Source organism: Pseudopodoces humilis, chromosome 1, assembly GCF_049639895.1.
Source record: "Pseudopodoces humilis isolate 2021_Gansu_Grassland_sample_001 chromosome 1, ASM4963989v1, whole genome shotgun sequence".
Lineage (NCBI taxonomy): Eukaryota > Metazoa > Chordata > Aves > Passeriformes > Paridae > Pseudopodoces > Pseudopodoces humilis.
Genome location: NC_142200.1, coordinates 115,061,761 through 115,078,173, shown reverse-complemented (window position 1 = coordinate 115,078,173; position 16,413 = coordinate 115,061,761). Strand labels below are relative to the sequence as shown.

At 37.6% G+C, this 16,413-nt stretch overlaps 1 long non-coding RNA gene across 1 annotated transcript in view; it reads right to left on the bottom strand.

Moving 5' to 3' along the window:
• Positions 1-9,370: 9,370 nt before the first annotated feature.
• Positions 9,371-16,413, bottom strand: part of LOC106628013 (uncharacterized) — a 33,969-nt gene continuing 26,926 nt past the window's right edge. Inside the window, exon 3 of the long non-coding RNA XR_015773816.1 lies at positions 9,371-9,542. This is a non-coding gene — a long non-coding RNA (uncharacterized LOC106628013). The remainder of the gene's footprint in view (positions 9,543-16,413) is intronic.

Sequence of the window (16,413 nt, the reverse complement as noted above, 5' to 3'; positions counted from 1 at the left end):
GACTTAAGGTATAATCTGAAAAACTTATCACCTCCCCTCATTTCCTACCTGTGGGGAATTCAGTTGAAATTGGATCTGGAAATAAACCAGGTATGGTTTTATTTTTACCAAACTACAAGGCTCTTCAAAAATATAAATACTCATCTTTAGTTCCCAATAAATAAACTTAGAATGGCAGGTCTGCTTAATGTGTGCCTGAACACAGCTAAGAAATAGAGAGGCTTTGAGTTTTAAATCAATAATATTTTTTTCCTAGCCTGTAATCATAAGACAAGATGAAACATTAAGTATCTCTTTCAGGACCAGATAGGATTCATTCTGCACATCATCCATCTTTTACCTCACATAAAAACAAAGATAGCTGCACCAGAGAGACACAGAGTGGTTATGGGGACTCCAGCCTACAAAAATTAAATCAAAATAACATCTCTAGTAATTTTGAACTTACTTGAACAATCAGGATAAAAATGAGGCATGCACAGAGGCACATTTGTGTGTATGGTAGTGTACAGAGAGGGGTGGAATCAAATTTGTGTGTGGATGTGGAGTGGTAGAATCAGATTACTGATGAATCCACATCAGCCCTGGTGAGTTGTGAGTATGTTTTTGGGGAGGACTGCTTTATAGAAGTAGACTTCCATTCTCAACTCTAAATTTTTCATCTTTGAAAAAGTTTTTCTTTGCCTTAACTAGTGTTAACAGGTTGGCAACTAGAAAGGTCTAGTATAATTTTTGATCTCTATGGGTTTTTTTTATATGATTCTCCCTGTATTACTGGAGATCCAAAATGAAACAAACTTGAAAACCGGAATCTGGTAAACACAAGGTAAATTCTAAGTCTTCTTCAGTAACATTAAAAACCTCATTTATCAATTTGAATTTTTGTTAGTAAAGACTCTGACAGAGTTTTTTATATGAAGCTGACTTGGTATCTTAGTTTGATGTGTTTGAACACATGTAATTTGAGGACAGACTTGTAAGCATTTATTTATTTATTACCAGGAAAGCCACTTGAAAACCTTAGTGGCCATTTGTAGGTCTGGATATCCACCTTTTCGTACCATCTATGCTTACACTGGAACCTGCAAAACCTGAAATGGTTGAGGTAGTGTGACACAGATAAGGCTGGATATGTGAATCTGTATCTGAACATCCACGAGCTCAGTGTGGGTTAGTCCATTTAGAGCCAGGATGAATTAACCTACTCTGAAGTTTGTGCTGCTTCTGAGACCCATGTAAGTCATAATGAGCTGTTTGAGGCACCTCTGCCCACTAACCGGATGTAGTGCAAAACCAATCACATTAATGACACACAGAACTGAAGCTTAAAAGATAGATTAACTTTTAAATTATCTGCAAAATAGAAAAGGGTCTTTGTATCTCAGTTTTTCCACCTGATCACAATCATTAATACATAACTATTGTGTAAAGTAGTGCTGGACACACAAAAGTATGAAATGACTGTTGAAGACCCTCATGGAGCCTCATTAATTTAAAGATGTGTATGGTGGAGTTCTATGGTTCAGAAATCTCATTCTCTGTTGTGACATTTTTGTATCACTTTTACTAAAGTGTAATGGCAATGATGAACTGAGAAAAATAATAGGTGAATGTGTTGGTAAAGAGGTTTTTTAAAAATTTTCTAAACATTTCATCAAGCCATAATTGATTCCCAACACATGCTAAACCCATCCAAATTAGCACAAATAAGTTTGGAGCTGCAAAATATAAGGACAGAGTCAAGCAAAGATGCAGATGCAAATGAAACAAAGCCTCTTTGGGCAGGAAAAACAAATCAGAAAAGAATTTAGTATCCCAGAGAAGTGTAACAAAGTGGCATTTGAATTCCACTGACCACAATAGGGAGGGAATAGAATGAGAGGTGGAAATCTAGCATGTGCTACAGTTGCTCTTAATTGTTATTCCAACAAATCAGGAGAATAAAAAACATCTAAAGCAAGTGCTCAGTTCTGCCAAGGGGTGTGTGCTTGAGTCTGCCTCCATCCAATTGCTTGATAAACATCTAAGGAGAAAATCCCACGCTGACATCCAGGCACTGAGCTCAGATAGCTGTTTTCAGAACTCTGATTTCCATTCTTATTATTAAATGTTTAATCCTCTATCTCTCTATAGGTTATTACCCAAAGTGTACTGCAGGGCTTCCAAGTCCTTGGGTACAGCCTGAGAGTAGAAAATTTCTAACCATTGCTAGCCTGCTTCTTGAAAAATGGAGCTTATAACTCTGAAAGCAGTGATATCTGGATCAGAAATCTTTTCCCATCCAACAGTCCCATGAAACAGAGAAGACTGCTTTCAGACAGGGTGGAGAAGATCAGAAAGGCTCACTACCTGCTCATTTCTGAACCACTACCAATCTCGCCTTTCTGTACCTACTGCAGTTGATGAACCAAGCTGGAGTCTGGTGCAAAGACCACTCAGACCTTGGCCCCAGATGTGCCATGGGTCAGGGTCTCCAATAGCAATCAACATTACTATCACTCAGTCATAAAACTATTATGTATTCCAGTGATTTCTGTTATTATTTTCCCCCAAAGTGACAGTATACTGTAATTATAACTTGGTGTCTAAACAAGAAAGGGTCAGTTATCATGGGATGTGTGTAAATGAATTAAAATTTGGACAAATTTACACTTTACAGTGAACTGAGGTCTGGAATGCAATGAGCTTTCTAGTCCTGTCTGAACTCATCTGTTAGATATTAAAATACAGGAGAAAAAAATAGACTATATTGAATCTGCAGAAAAGAGTGGTTTGCCTTGAATCAGTATGTAACTTTTTTGACCTGTTCCTTTCTTCACCAAAGTACGTGGAAGTTTTGCCATTGATTTCAGCAGCAGCCAGATCAAGCCCTTTGAGATGGAATTTGTCATTTATGCACACTCTGCCGCTAAGGTTAAGTGCACTTTCTTCCTTTGATTGTTAAAAATCTATACTTTATTTGATGATTGTCTTTTAACAAAATCACTCTTGCTGCGATGCATTTATATTTCTAATGTTATTAAGAACCTCAAAGAGAAGGTAAATTGGCTATGTTTTCTTCAAACTCACTTCCATTTCAATCTGAAACCTGTCTGCATTTTGCAATGCAGCGGACAGCATAAGCTGACATGAAAAAGATAAACTTCGCAACAGAAAAAAAATTAACTCAACATAGAATATAGTAAGGAGGGAAAAAAGGGAAAAAAGAAACTCAAAATAAATGTGTATGAATCTTTCAGAAAAGACAGAAAAATTTCCTTTCTCTCCGTCTCAGCATTTTAAAGGAGGGTAATAACAATGTTATTCTGTTTTAACAATATCTTTCAGATAGCATTTTGATTTTTTGAAGAAGAGAGAAAGCAAACATTTTTAAACAAAGTCAGTACAGTCACAAACATGGCTTGTACTAGAATGCATAAAATGTTTTTACCTCTTGAGTTGTGCTTGCAAAGTGCAACTGGTGAATAACAGAAGCTAGGAGTGCTTTGTAAAAACTAACCATAGGAAAGATTTATTTATATACACAGATGTTGCTCGTTATATCATTGTCTTTTTTCTTTATTTGATATCTGGAAATATCTATTATATGATAGCAATCTGAAATAGCAAATATAAACATAACAACAAAGCCAATGCCTAGAAAGTACTAGAAAGGAATATTTTTCTACTGACCTTCCCTTGTGTGCCCTTTTTCTTCTAACAGAAGTTCTAGAAATTATATAAGCACCTCATGTGTTAATAATATTCATCTCACTGACTTGTGTATATTTTGTAACTCCCTTTTACAACTACAGTTTTTTATAACCTGTTCCCCCTTTCATTTTAATAACATCCATCAGTAACCCCAAAATATAATCCACAATCAGCAATTTATTCACTCACTTTTCTCTTATTCACTTTGTGTAAATATTCACAAAATGCACAAGGGAATAACTTGTAAACTGCTTGTAAAAGTCTGACAATCTTTTCATGGTAATGATTCATGAAAGTCCAAACCACCTCTGTGTCTGAGAACAAAACAAATAACAAAACCCAGGATGGTCCATGTCTTTTCTATCACAGCATGGGGCAGCTGGAAAGGGAAGGTCCAATTGTATTTTTAAGATATTATTTCAGTGTCAAGATAACTCTGAGATTACTACATGTGAAGAATGGTATAGCCATTGGTGTGGTCATACCAGAGCATATTATGACTATCCCTGCCCCAAGCCAATACCCCTCTGTGCCTTCCTGAGGACCCTGGTGGACCACCTATGTCGGGTGGTGCTGGGCTAAGACCTCCTGCCCAATGCCTCTTGCTGTCCTCCAGCTGGAGGTCCAGCCCTCCCAGTCCTGCTGCTGGACAGCATGATATGAGTGCTTCCAAATAGCTCTTGGGCGATGTCATCTGCTCTGGCTCATGCTCCATTTAAGTAAGTCAACCCAGACTGGTTTTTCCTGGAATAGATGAGAGACTTCTTTTGTGATTCCCTCTTTGCTGGCAATGCTGGGAGGTTAACCCTTGGCAGAGGTCAAATATAAACAGCAAAGGAGCAGTAGTGTTTTCAGCTGGCAAACAGTTTGGAAAATGAATGTCTGCCTGTGGCTTTACAGACACTCTGGGAGCATTTACATCAACAGTGGGAGGACATTGGAGAGAGATTGTTGACAAATAGTGCAAAATTAGGCCCAGTACAGAAGAGGTATGTGAAGAATTACAACCTTTTGTAAAGCATTATGTGTCCTTGAAATAGAATAGCCTATAGAGGCCATTAAGCAAGATGTGAGCCATAAATCTCTATACTCATTCAACAAAATAATAGTGCACTCATAAAGGAAGGGACAGGGGATTTTGAGTATTCTGAAATGTCTTAAATGGTTATTCTTTTCACGTCTTGCATTTGGCATTGACAGATAAATAATCTGATTGCTGTCAAGAACGCTCCATGCCACATCTCTCATTCCAGTGGAGGAAAAATATTTGTTTTGCTGCTCAGAGTGCAGAAATGTCTGAGTTGTTCCCATATGTTTCCTCCATAGAGAACTACTCTGTACTGGGCAGTACCATTACAAGGCAATATGCATCTCGGGACTACTCACTGTGTCACAAGAAACTGAGCAAAATTTGCATCACATGCAACAGGATTGAAGTATGAGTGCAATCTGCTCTGTGCACATCGTAGCAACAATAACCTCCCACCCTGTATTGGTCTCACTGTAAAATTAATATGAAAAAGATTATAAACTTGCTTAATTTTCAGAGAAATATGTAGCAATTTATAAATCTGTTTTGAAATGAATCTGAGTTGAACTTTCATCTCACCAAGACACACTGGGTGGTTTCAGCTGTGTTTCTCCTTTATTTTTCCTGTTACAAGTCTGCAAATTCAAAATAATAGAGTTAGAAAAACACATTTTTCAAATGCACTGGCAAATATGCAAACAAGCCTATACATGCCTTTTGTAGACCATGTCACTTTCTCTGTATCAAAATACACAAGGAAAATTAAACAGCTTTCATATTTGTTTTAGGTTGAATAATTAGTGTTGAGGTGCTTTCCTGTGCTTTCAGAACCTTTGTAAGCACATCACCAGTTCAATTTGACTTGCTGTTACTGAAATATTTCAACAATCTATCAAACCTTGGTATGTGTTTCACAAATAACAAATAACTCCACCTTTGGAAAAAAAAAATCCATATTTCCTTCAGTATGTGAAACATGATTTTTTAAAAACAAGACAAATATTTACTTGCTTTGTCATTTAAAATTTTTCACTTGTTTACAGGATGGAACAGCCTGTTGTTGCTTTTGCACTAACTTGGACCTTTCTGAAATTATTAAACTAACTATTAAAATCACTCAGAAGCTCTGACCAACACCTAACTGAGTGTATTTCCAGCACCAAATTGGGTGGCATAAGCAGCTGTGCAGGATTTCCCTACAGTCTTGCACATATTTTAATCAGATAACTGACTCTTTCCTTCTGCCTGAAGGGATCAATAAAGGAAGAAAGCAACACAAGAGCCAGACCCAAACACAACTAATTTCTGTGGAAGTTGTGTGTTAAATCTTAATTTTGTGAAGTAATCTCTTGGTCACAGACTGCTTTACAGATGCTAATAGTTTTCCAGGTTGCTGCTGCCATATCTTGAATACATTATAGATTACAAGAACCAATAGAAACACATTTGTGCCAGTACATCCTGAAATTGCATTTTGTAGCTTAAAGGCAGGGGGAGATGTACAGAAAAAAATGAAGTTTCTTTCATTGCTTCTAAACATTTTCCATGAAGCCAGAAATAAGACTGACCAGCCTGAATCAAAGAACTGGATATGTTCCTTGGTTCCCCCTAAATCTTTCTGCAGTTGTAATATAGGTCATAAAAATGGTATTCTGCCATTTATTGCACATCCATATTTACTACATTAAAGACCTTTCTGCTACAGGGGTATTTTTAGACTAATATTCTGACCTAGAATCTGGAAACAATTAAAGTTGTTCATTTTTCAGCTTTTGATAGACTGCTGCACTTCAGTGATACAGTCTGAAGTGAAACTGCATCTTAAGGAGCTAAGGTAAGAAAAAAAATGTTGCACAGAAACAAAATCTAGTGGGGTAGTTTGACAACCTTGAAGGTGACTTTTTCCAACCCATTGAATATCAGGTTCATGCCCTGAAATGAAGTTCAGTGAGATTCATTACAGTTCCTTCTGTCACTGGAGTATTAAAACCCCAAATGCATCATTAACTCACAAGTGGGCTTTGCCATTTGGCAATAGGGGTTTGACACGACTCCAGTGACAAAACCATCTGCAGGAACACCATGGACTTCTGCTGCATGAAGAAGTAATTGCTTTTATATTAGAGTAAAAGGACTCATTTTGGTACATTTAGTAGCTGTTGTACATTTTATAATGAAAAAAGAGCTTCCTATATAAAGGACCTTGTCTTGATTTCCTCAGGGAATAGAGGGCACACTGTGCTTCTCCTTAGAAGGCTTAAAATACAGGAACACTGAAGTGTACCCACTCTTGCTAACAGAAGCACAGCTACTGGATGTGCAGCATCTTAAAGAATATATGTGTTGACTAACATCTAACTTAGCTTTCAGTCATATATCAGGAAGAGGTGAAAACCTCTAGCACAATGAGACAATTATTCTTCCAGGACATCCTCTGGCCATAGTGATCCTTACTGTAAGTTACCAGACCCCCAAAAATACTACTAGAATAACTTCAGATGTCTCCAGGCTATTAATTTTGTGAACACAAAACAAGAGGATTTTGGAAGGTGTGGATAATTGGTGAGTTCTTTCTTTCTCTCCCTCCTAAATCCACTTTTCCAGCCTCTCCAGTATTACCTGACCTCATTACTTGATGACTGACAGAGTGGTTGTTTGAGATTACTTTCAAAGTGAACCACAATGAGCTGCAAGAGCCACTTTGCAAGGCTACTTTGTCTCTTCAAGGTATTTTCTTTGTCAGTACAAAGTTACCAGTAAACTTTTGACACCCTCACAAAAGGGGATGAGGACTCATAGGCATTTCAGCTTGAATCGTCTTTCTACCCACATTTCATTCACCTCAGACATTGCCTCAACAGTGAGGACAGGCCAGGGCAGACCCCTCCAGGACTGTACCAAACACTGAAGGCTCAGGCTGAGATGGTGCAAAGGGTGCTGCTCCTCCTTCTTACTTTTTCAGGAAAATCCATTACCTTCTCCATCCATCATTAGGATCCAACTCCTGTTAAGAGTCCAAAGCTCCTCCCTTCAGAACCTCTTGCTGTTATTTTGTTGAAGCAAAGAAAATAAACATGTAGCATCAAGCCAGTCTGGGAAGTGAAAGGATGGATACTGGGAAGGATGAGATCCAGGTTAGGTTTGGGTCAGAAAGGAAAGCCCAGCTGATATGTGGAGTTTAATCATTTTCTTACTGAATGACCTTAGGAACTTTTCTAAAGATGTTGTTACAGATTGTGTACATGGGTGTGTGTATATAATGGTGTGTACCATTGTTTTTTTAATCCAATGTGATAAAATTTTGGTTCATAACATGTAGGCAAATATACTTATCCTAAATGCCTCCCACTAATAATGAATCAGAAAAAAACCCCGCAGTTCACTAGATTTCATAAAGTTTAGTGATTACTTGCATAAATAGAGGGATTTGGGCAAAATATTTTTTGGTAGAAGAAAAAGGTCTGGTGGCACAGAGCTCTGTTTTTAAACTGCCCTTTTACCCTTCCTGGGCTCTTGCCAGGATGGTGCAAAATTGCAGTGAATGAAGAGTGACTGTTTTGGTGATATACCTTTAGTGAAAATTCAAGTTAATCAGGGAGTTTCCTTATCACCATCCAATTATAAGAAACTTTTCTGACAGCCTCAGTAGGATTTCCACAGGTTCAGTTGAACTTGAACTACCCTTCTGCTCAGGGCCAGGATCTCTCCAGCAGTTATGGCTGCGGCAGCAAGAACACCTTCTGCAGATGTCTGGGCTGCATTGTGTGATAAAAAGGAAAACCTACAACTTTACTGCCATACATTTATCACCTGTATGGTCATGGATACAAAAACAACTGCAGCATCAGTAGTAATTGCGACATATTTATTACACCATTTGGGCACACTAGTTACAGACCAGGACTGAATTTCTCTAGGCACTTTACAAAGAACAAAGTAACGATCGTGATTCAAGGACTTTACAATCCAAGTGGAAAACTAAGAGCAAAAGATGAAAATAGAAGATGGGAGTAGAAAAAGAGAGCAGTGAGACAGTATTGATCAGAGGACAGCACAGCAGCAGCCTAAATTGTTGTCAAACTGAATAATTTAAATCAGAATACTGATATGGATGAACTGATTCTCTTGTTCATTGCAGTGTCTTTGAGCTGTAAGCCTAACAAATTTAATAGCTTTCCTCTTAAAAGACACAAATACAACAATACAATCAATTCTGCTTTGTAACAGGATGTGAACTTGAACATCGTGAATGACAGCAGGACTTAATAAACTAGACTAGATTATTCTGTACCATAGAAATGCCCATCCAGCAAACAGAGAAGTGAAATTAGCAGAGGTATTGAAGGTCACCTGCTCCTTTTCTTTTTAGGAAGTCATTCTCCCTGTAAAGGGGGAGGATGTAGTCTTCCTGTGAATGTGTTGTTTTACACAGAAATTTGCACCAAATCCACAGGAACCAGCTGATGAATGTAGTCTCTCTACAACCCTGCATGCTCAAGCCTGGGGGGAAGTGATTAAAACAAATAAACAAACAAAAACTGAGAAAAAAGAATTATAATATAAATCTGGGGAAATATTACCTTGCCCAAACCTGCAACACTGGGGATGGCCACAATACTTGGGTCCCCTGATCCTTCCCAGACCTTCTGCTGCTTCATTTGCACAGAGCTTGAAGCAACTGCACAGAGAGCATTTCCCAAGGGCAGCTAGGCAGCTTGTGTATCGAGGGCACTCTGATAGTGTTCTTTAGAGAGCTGAAAAGTCCAACATGTCCAGAATGTGGATGCACTGCTTGAGCTGTAAATGCAGAGACGTGCACCTGGAACACAATGTTGCATTTATTTTGACAGCTTTGCTTTCATACTTGGCTTGCAGAAATGTTCTGCTGTATCAGAGGGCACAAGGAATGTATTTTGGTTTTGCAAAAATTATACAAATTTGGTGATAAGTACCTTAATCATCAGCTATTACATTGTCCCTATGGAATCCTACTCTAATCTAGACATGCATTTTCAAAAGGTCACTGATGATTTCTTTTAAAGTCATCTCAAAGACAATGTTTTTGTTGTTATTTTCAAGAAAATTTTTAGCTTACAGAAAGATAATTAGTTCCTACCTTCATATATTCAGCTTTCTTTTATTTTCTTAAATAGCAAGAGAACATTTTTAAGAAAGACAAAAAGAACTAATAACTTTATTGAGTCAAAGACAACGTGTAATAGTCAGCTTCTGGAGGAAAGCAGCCTGCTTTTTATTATCAATTATTTATCCATTTTGCTACTCACTCACAGTCTCCTTTCTTTTTCCAGTTTTTCTTCAGTCTCTTCATCCTATAATAAGGTATTTGAATTTTCTTTTAGTATAACAAATAGAAGTAAAAGACCCTGGTTCTGTATACTTGATGGAAACTCTTCTGCCTTTTTTCTCCACCAGGGCTTTTCCTTTTCTTAATTTGGAAAAAAAAATAAAAACCCTGCCTCCCACTGACTTCAGGGTACTTGAATAAAATCTTTGTAAAGTCAGGGGAGGTGTTACCTTGAGTTAGAAAGGCAGAAATCTCCAGGAACTGTGTTTGGCCTTTTAGCACATATCTAAGCAATCTAAATGGAAGTGACTATTGATGTGTCCATTTCCTACATGTCACCAAAATCCTGTTCAGAATGAAGAGACAGCCTTAAGCCAATATTTTTAAGATTGGAACCTTCCTCACTGTCTGCTTTACCTGTGTTTAACTATCTGTTCAGATGAATTCATTGAATTCTGGGCAATTTGTAACAAAATGGATATCAGTATTTAAAAAAAAAAATATTGCACTTTTACAGTGCACTCAAAACAACAATTTCCATATACACCAAGGTAAGAAATTAGACCAAGCATTAGTGGTTTTATAAAAGGCAATAATAACAAATCTTGGCTTAATTTTTTCTGCTATTCTGGGAAGCATAAATAGAAGCAGACCCTTCAGTGCATAAAAATATGCTGGAAATATTTACTCAGAACTAATAAGACATTTTAAATAGTCTTTTTCTATTTATAAAACAGACTTGCAGTCAGTCTCTATAGGACTGACTTAGGTGTACTCAGGTGCAACTCAAGGACGCAGACTCCATCCTCATTTGCACCCGTCTGCATTTGAAGAAATGGGAATTACTGGATATGTTGCTGTTAGTGATCGCAAATATTTGAGTGGTAAATAATAATAAAATATTGCAACACCTTAAATGTGGACCATACACTTGACAGATACATAGGAAACCTTTTTTTCATACCTAGTGTCAGAAGAACAAACACTGTGACAAGGCTTAATAATGACCACATATACAGGTGGATGTCGGGCTTTCCCAAGGGAAGGATATACAAGAACCCAGTGCAGCCAGAACTTGTAAAAAACTACTTAAACAAGCATGGTTTAGGAAAAAAAATGGTATTTTAAAAAGGACAAAGACTGAATTAATTTCTCCTCACAAGAATGGGAACTGTCTGCAGCAGTCATTGCTTGCAAAAGCATGAACAGTGTGGATCTGGACACAGGAACACTCTGTATCACCAAATATGACAAAAAAACCCACTTCAGCTCCTTCTCCCAGCTTAGCCTGGGTCTCAGGGGACAGAGCCACCTCACAAAGGACACTGCCTAGCACCAGGAGCTGAGATTTCGTGGACGCATTCTATGGTTGTTAGTATAAATGAGTTGACTCGAAGTCCTGTGTAAAAGAATATGTGTGCCATTTTCCAGCACACACTGGTGAGGACAGAGGTCTGTGGAGAGACACTGTGAAAAAGCATCAACAGAATTTTCATGAAGCAGGGCTGTATTTGCATTACCAAGAGGAACTCCCTTTCTCACAAACAGTAGTGCACACAATTAAGGGATTTTCTTAGTATGATTATACAGGGTTAGAATCTGAGCACTACTTCTAATTCCCAAAATAACCTTGCTATGAAGAAGGAACCTGCAAGAGATGACCCAGAATTTTATGTGAACCATGTTTAGCTATTTTGTAACTCAAGGATCTTGAGTCTACCTTATGAAGCAGGATAGAATTAGGAGAAATATTCAATTTTCATCCTTAAAAATGTTTTCACATCTTTAGCCACAGATTTTTAATTGAATTAGAGCCTGCAGATATTATTGTGCTCCTCTGCCTGTGTAGTCTTTGTGTAATGAGCAGGGATATTTCATTTTCTTCCATCTTATTAAAATCAGAGTCTAGCAACTTGCAAAGACAACACCAATTCTCCACTCAGTGAAAATAAATGCAATAAACAGTATCCAAAGCAGCAATATGCTGGGGCTTGTGCTGTTTACATTTTGGAAGTAGAGTGCCAAGCTCGGGATGCCATTTCCATCACAACACACCTCACAAACTGCACTGATGGAAAACATGATGTGCCTCAAAATAAAAAATACTTTAAAAGGTATAAGAAACCATTGGGTTTTTTCCACTAATATATTCCCCCTCATTCTGTATCCTTGGCACATGTAGACCTGCACTGAAATTAGGGCAATACTCAAGAGCAAATTTCATAGGCTCAGATTCTTGTCTGAACATGAAAAATGACAGAGTAATTAAAAAATCATTGAACTGAAGATACTGAAGAGGTGGGTGTCTGGAATTATTCCAAAATATGACCACAACTGGTCTTGCTCTGACCATTTTCTGGTCATATGAATGACCCAAAGGGATCTGATCCTCCCTCACTTACAAAGGAGCAGACAAAGCACAGGCACACTGGTGTTATCAGTGAAAGGTCAATGAATTATCTAGTTTGAATAGACCTTAAATTTCAAAAAGCTATTTTTAAATGTAGAGGTGAACCCACCCCTAAAAACTTTGGATTTTAACATTTAAGTGTGTGGACTTGATTCTTTACATCGGGATAAATTTTGCCTTCAGAAATGCATTTGCCAAGATGTGCTTGTACATCTTGGTACAGTGGGAGTGACCGGTCTTGCTTGTACCATTGACTGCTGTCTGCAAAAGTTTCAAGCAAGTTGACATATCAAATTGGAAAGGGTGATACCCTGCAGATCCTGCTTCAGCTATGCCATGTGGGATCATCATGCCAGGCTGTATCTGAGCATGTGGATTATTGTAGTCAATTCCGTGGGCTATTAAACAAGAAAGATGGAGGAAAATCAAAACAATTTTGATAAGTTTTATATAAACATAAGACAGACTGAAAGATTATTCTCTGCACCTTAGAAAGGTAATGTGACACAGTACTGTGCATGCTCTTCTTATTGTGCATTTTCCTACATAAAAAAAAAACTGAAGTGGAGTATTTCTTTGAGATGGGGAAATAGATGTAGGACATAAGAATAGGAAGGGATTCTTGAAAAAAGGATGGAAGGAAAGAAACAAAAATTTTCTACCCTGATTCTTGATGTTGGTGTTGAGTGCCTCTTTTAGCTGCAGATATTAGCAATTTGCAATTAGCAATTAGCAAGATGGACTAACCCAGGGTCTGTCTTTATGCTAATAGGTGCTTCTTTGAAGGTCTATGAGCATAAAGCATGGTAACAGCAAAATCTGAAGAATACTTAACTCAGCAGTGAAAAACAAAGCTCAGGAGGTTCAGCCAAATAAAATAGATGGTGGTTTAACGTATGTGAGGGCAAATTTACTTTTCTGAGTGTTGCCTTATTTGTTCTTTTCTTGACCTGGAGAAGTTATTTTTCATCACTTTTTCATTTTTTTAATGCAAAAACTATTTCTGTTGCTAGAAAATTATATAGAAAGGCATGGCAAACTGCCTTGAAATCATCATACCCACACAGAACTGGCAAAAGGCCCAAATCCTCCACTTCACTTTGCAAGTGAAAATTTTCTTACAGCTCCCATTCCAGCTTTCTTCTAAGAAAAGGCCTTGACCTCCTGAGGCCTCTGAGACTGCTCACTGAAAAATGAAACAATGGGAAAACAGGATATCTTTCAGAACCACATTTTTGAAAAGAAGAAAGAATATTTGTGAGGATTCTCCCTTTTTTTTTGTCTTTGCTTTGTTTTCATTATAATTGCAGTAAAACAGGTAAGACAATGCACGGCATGTGAGCACACTAATCCAAGGACAGCATTGCTGTTGGTTTGGCAGACAAGACAGCCTCAATATGGGTAAAAGATTGTCTGGCTCCTCTCAAACAGGGAGGCATCACTAACAACCTTGACATAACCTTGATTTTTAACAAGGTATTTAAGATGTTCTCCCACAATATCCTTTTTGACAGATGGTAAGATACGAGCTGTAGAGATGGACCTGTCCAGTGAGTGGAATGCAGCTAAATTTCAAAACTTCAATGGTGTAATTAATGTGCCAAAGGTGAATTGACATCCAGATACAGAGTTTCTTAGAGGATGATGGTTTTTTCCAGTACAATGTAGCATCTTTAATAAAAGACCTAGATGATGGGATGAAATGTATCCTCACCAAGCTGGTAGATACAAACTAAACTGAAAGGCAGATACTTTTGAAGGAACAAACATTATTCAAACAAAAATCAGTAGCTGAAATATTGAGTCAAAAAGAACTGCATTGTGTATAGCAGATAAATGATAAATATGGTACAGATTCATTCCACGCAGATGAACAGGCTGGAGGTCTGGGTGCTTGGGGCAGCTCTGCTGGAATGGCCCTGGAGGTCCTGGAGGGCATCAGTCTGAGCAAAACATGTTCTGGACTGCATTAGCAAGAGAACAGACAGTGGATCGAAGGATGTGTTTATTTCAACCTCCTCAACACCTTTTAGGCTACACCAGGACTATGGTTTCCTGTTCTGCTCCCTCCAGTTCAGGAAAGATGTTGAAAACAGGAGTGGGTCCAATGGAAAGCTACTGAGATAGAGAATTGTAGAATAACTTCAATTATCCTGGGAGTCTATGATTAATATATTCTACTTGCTTTCTTTTGACTTGGAAAACAGATTGTTTAAAAGAAAGATATATGAATTAGTGACACATTGCCATCCCACAAATATTGACTTTAAATGGCAAGCTTACATTTCCCCACTGATTTCAGCATTTCCTCTTGTAGACTTTTCTGCCTCTTCTGTATCATCTCATCCTTCTGAGGAAAAAAACCACACTTTTCTGTTGGACACTAGAGATTCTTGCTATAAAAATGATTTTGATTAATTTGTTGTTTTGCCCAGACTTCACATTGGGATCAAGAAAGCAAGTGCAGATTCCAAGGGAAGAAACACCTTTTTGATTAATCAAGATTGTATGAAACCTCATTAAACACATTGTTATTCTCTAAGTAAAAATACACGAAAAATAAAAAGATGGAGGTTAAACTGAACACAGCTCTTAATGTGTATGCAGCTGAACTGTTTCCAGATCAATTTAAAAGAAATTATTTGAGGCACACAAGCTTCTGGTGAGCAAGAAAGAGTCAGATTCCTTTTAGAGAACTTCCAAAATATAGTCAAAAGAAGTTTGAAAGGTGATTTAAAATACAAGGGAGAAAAAAGTGGTGTGTCTTATTTTAAAATTGAATTAAAATTCCTTGTGGTGTTGACAGTCAAACAGTCTGTCTGTGTTCCAGTCTTGCAAGGACTTCTGCTGGCAATGGGATCACTCACATTAAAGAAAAGCAAGTAGTACATAAAACATTTGCTCTTCCTCTTTATTTTAAGACCCTGTGTCTGGGATGTTGTTGACCATGGCATCTGAGTCTAGCAGAAGAGAAAAATCTTTCCCTACTTCCTAAAATGTCACAGGTGCTCTCATTACATTTTCTCAATGTTTTCTTCCAAACATCACTTTGACACAGGCATAAAAATTCCTGCACTTACGAAATTCAGCAGGTCCTTATTAATTTAGCAACTCAAATTTCTATTCTTGATATGTAAGGTCTGTAATACTCAATATTTTTCAGCTCTTTTAATAATGCTGCGCAAAAGAGTATTAGTTAGAACTGACACTGTTTCTCTTCACTTAATGCTCCAGGCCTCATCACTTCTTCAGACATGTCTACTGTGCAGAAGGGATAGAAGTTTCTGTCTCATATTGGCATTTGACTTTCAGGGGTGTCAAGTAAAATGCCCAAGAGGAAATGTGTTTGACATTGCCAGTAATAGTGTCCGGTTGATAATCCCTTCTTTTAAGTGTCCAAGTTTCCTTTGGGGAGGAAAAAAGGAAGCAATTTATGCATTTGTGATGAATATTTTTTTTCTGTATGTCTCTATAATTTCAAACCTTCATACTCTTCTTTAGCCAGATATTTCCAAAAGTGTTACACTCTATGACTTCAGACAACTTGATGTAAAACCATATATTAATTTGTTTCCTTTTTTTCTTTCTTTTTCCATTCTGAAATTCCATTGCTGCTGTAAAGCAGTAAAAAAATGTGTTTAAATGCACAACCAAATTGTCTTTTTATATCTTGCCTTTGGCAGAGCTGAGCGCAAGGAAGTCTTAGTGACATGTATAATTTGTTTGTCTAATGCTCTGTCACATTAAGACCCAGCTCACCTAGAGATCAGGTGAGTAAAATTTTTTGTCACGACTCTTGGGCATGATTTGTCTGGGTACACTTGATGAATTCAAATAGTAAGTCAAATTATTAGCTGTTCTGCTTTACCATATTGAAGTTGAGAGTGGGGTTAACTGATGAGCATTATGCCATTTTTGCAATGGATATGGTACAGCTTAAATTTCTTCAGTTAGCTTTCTGGTGTGGGTAAGTTG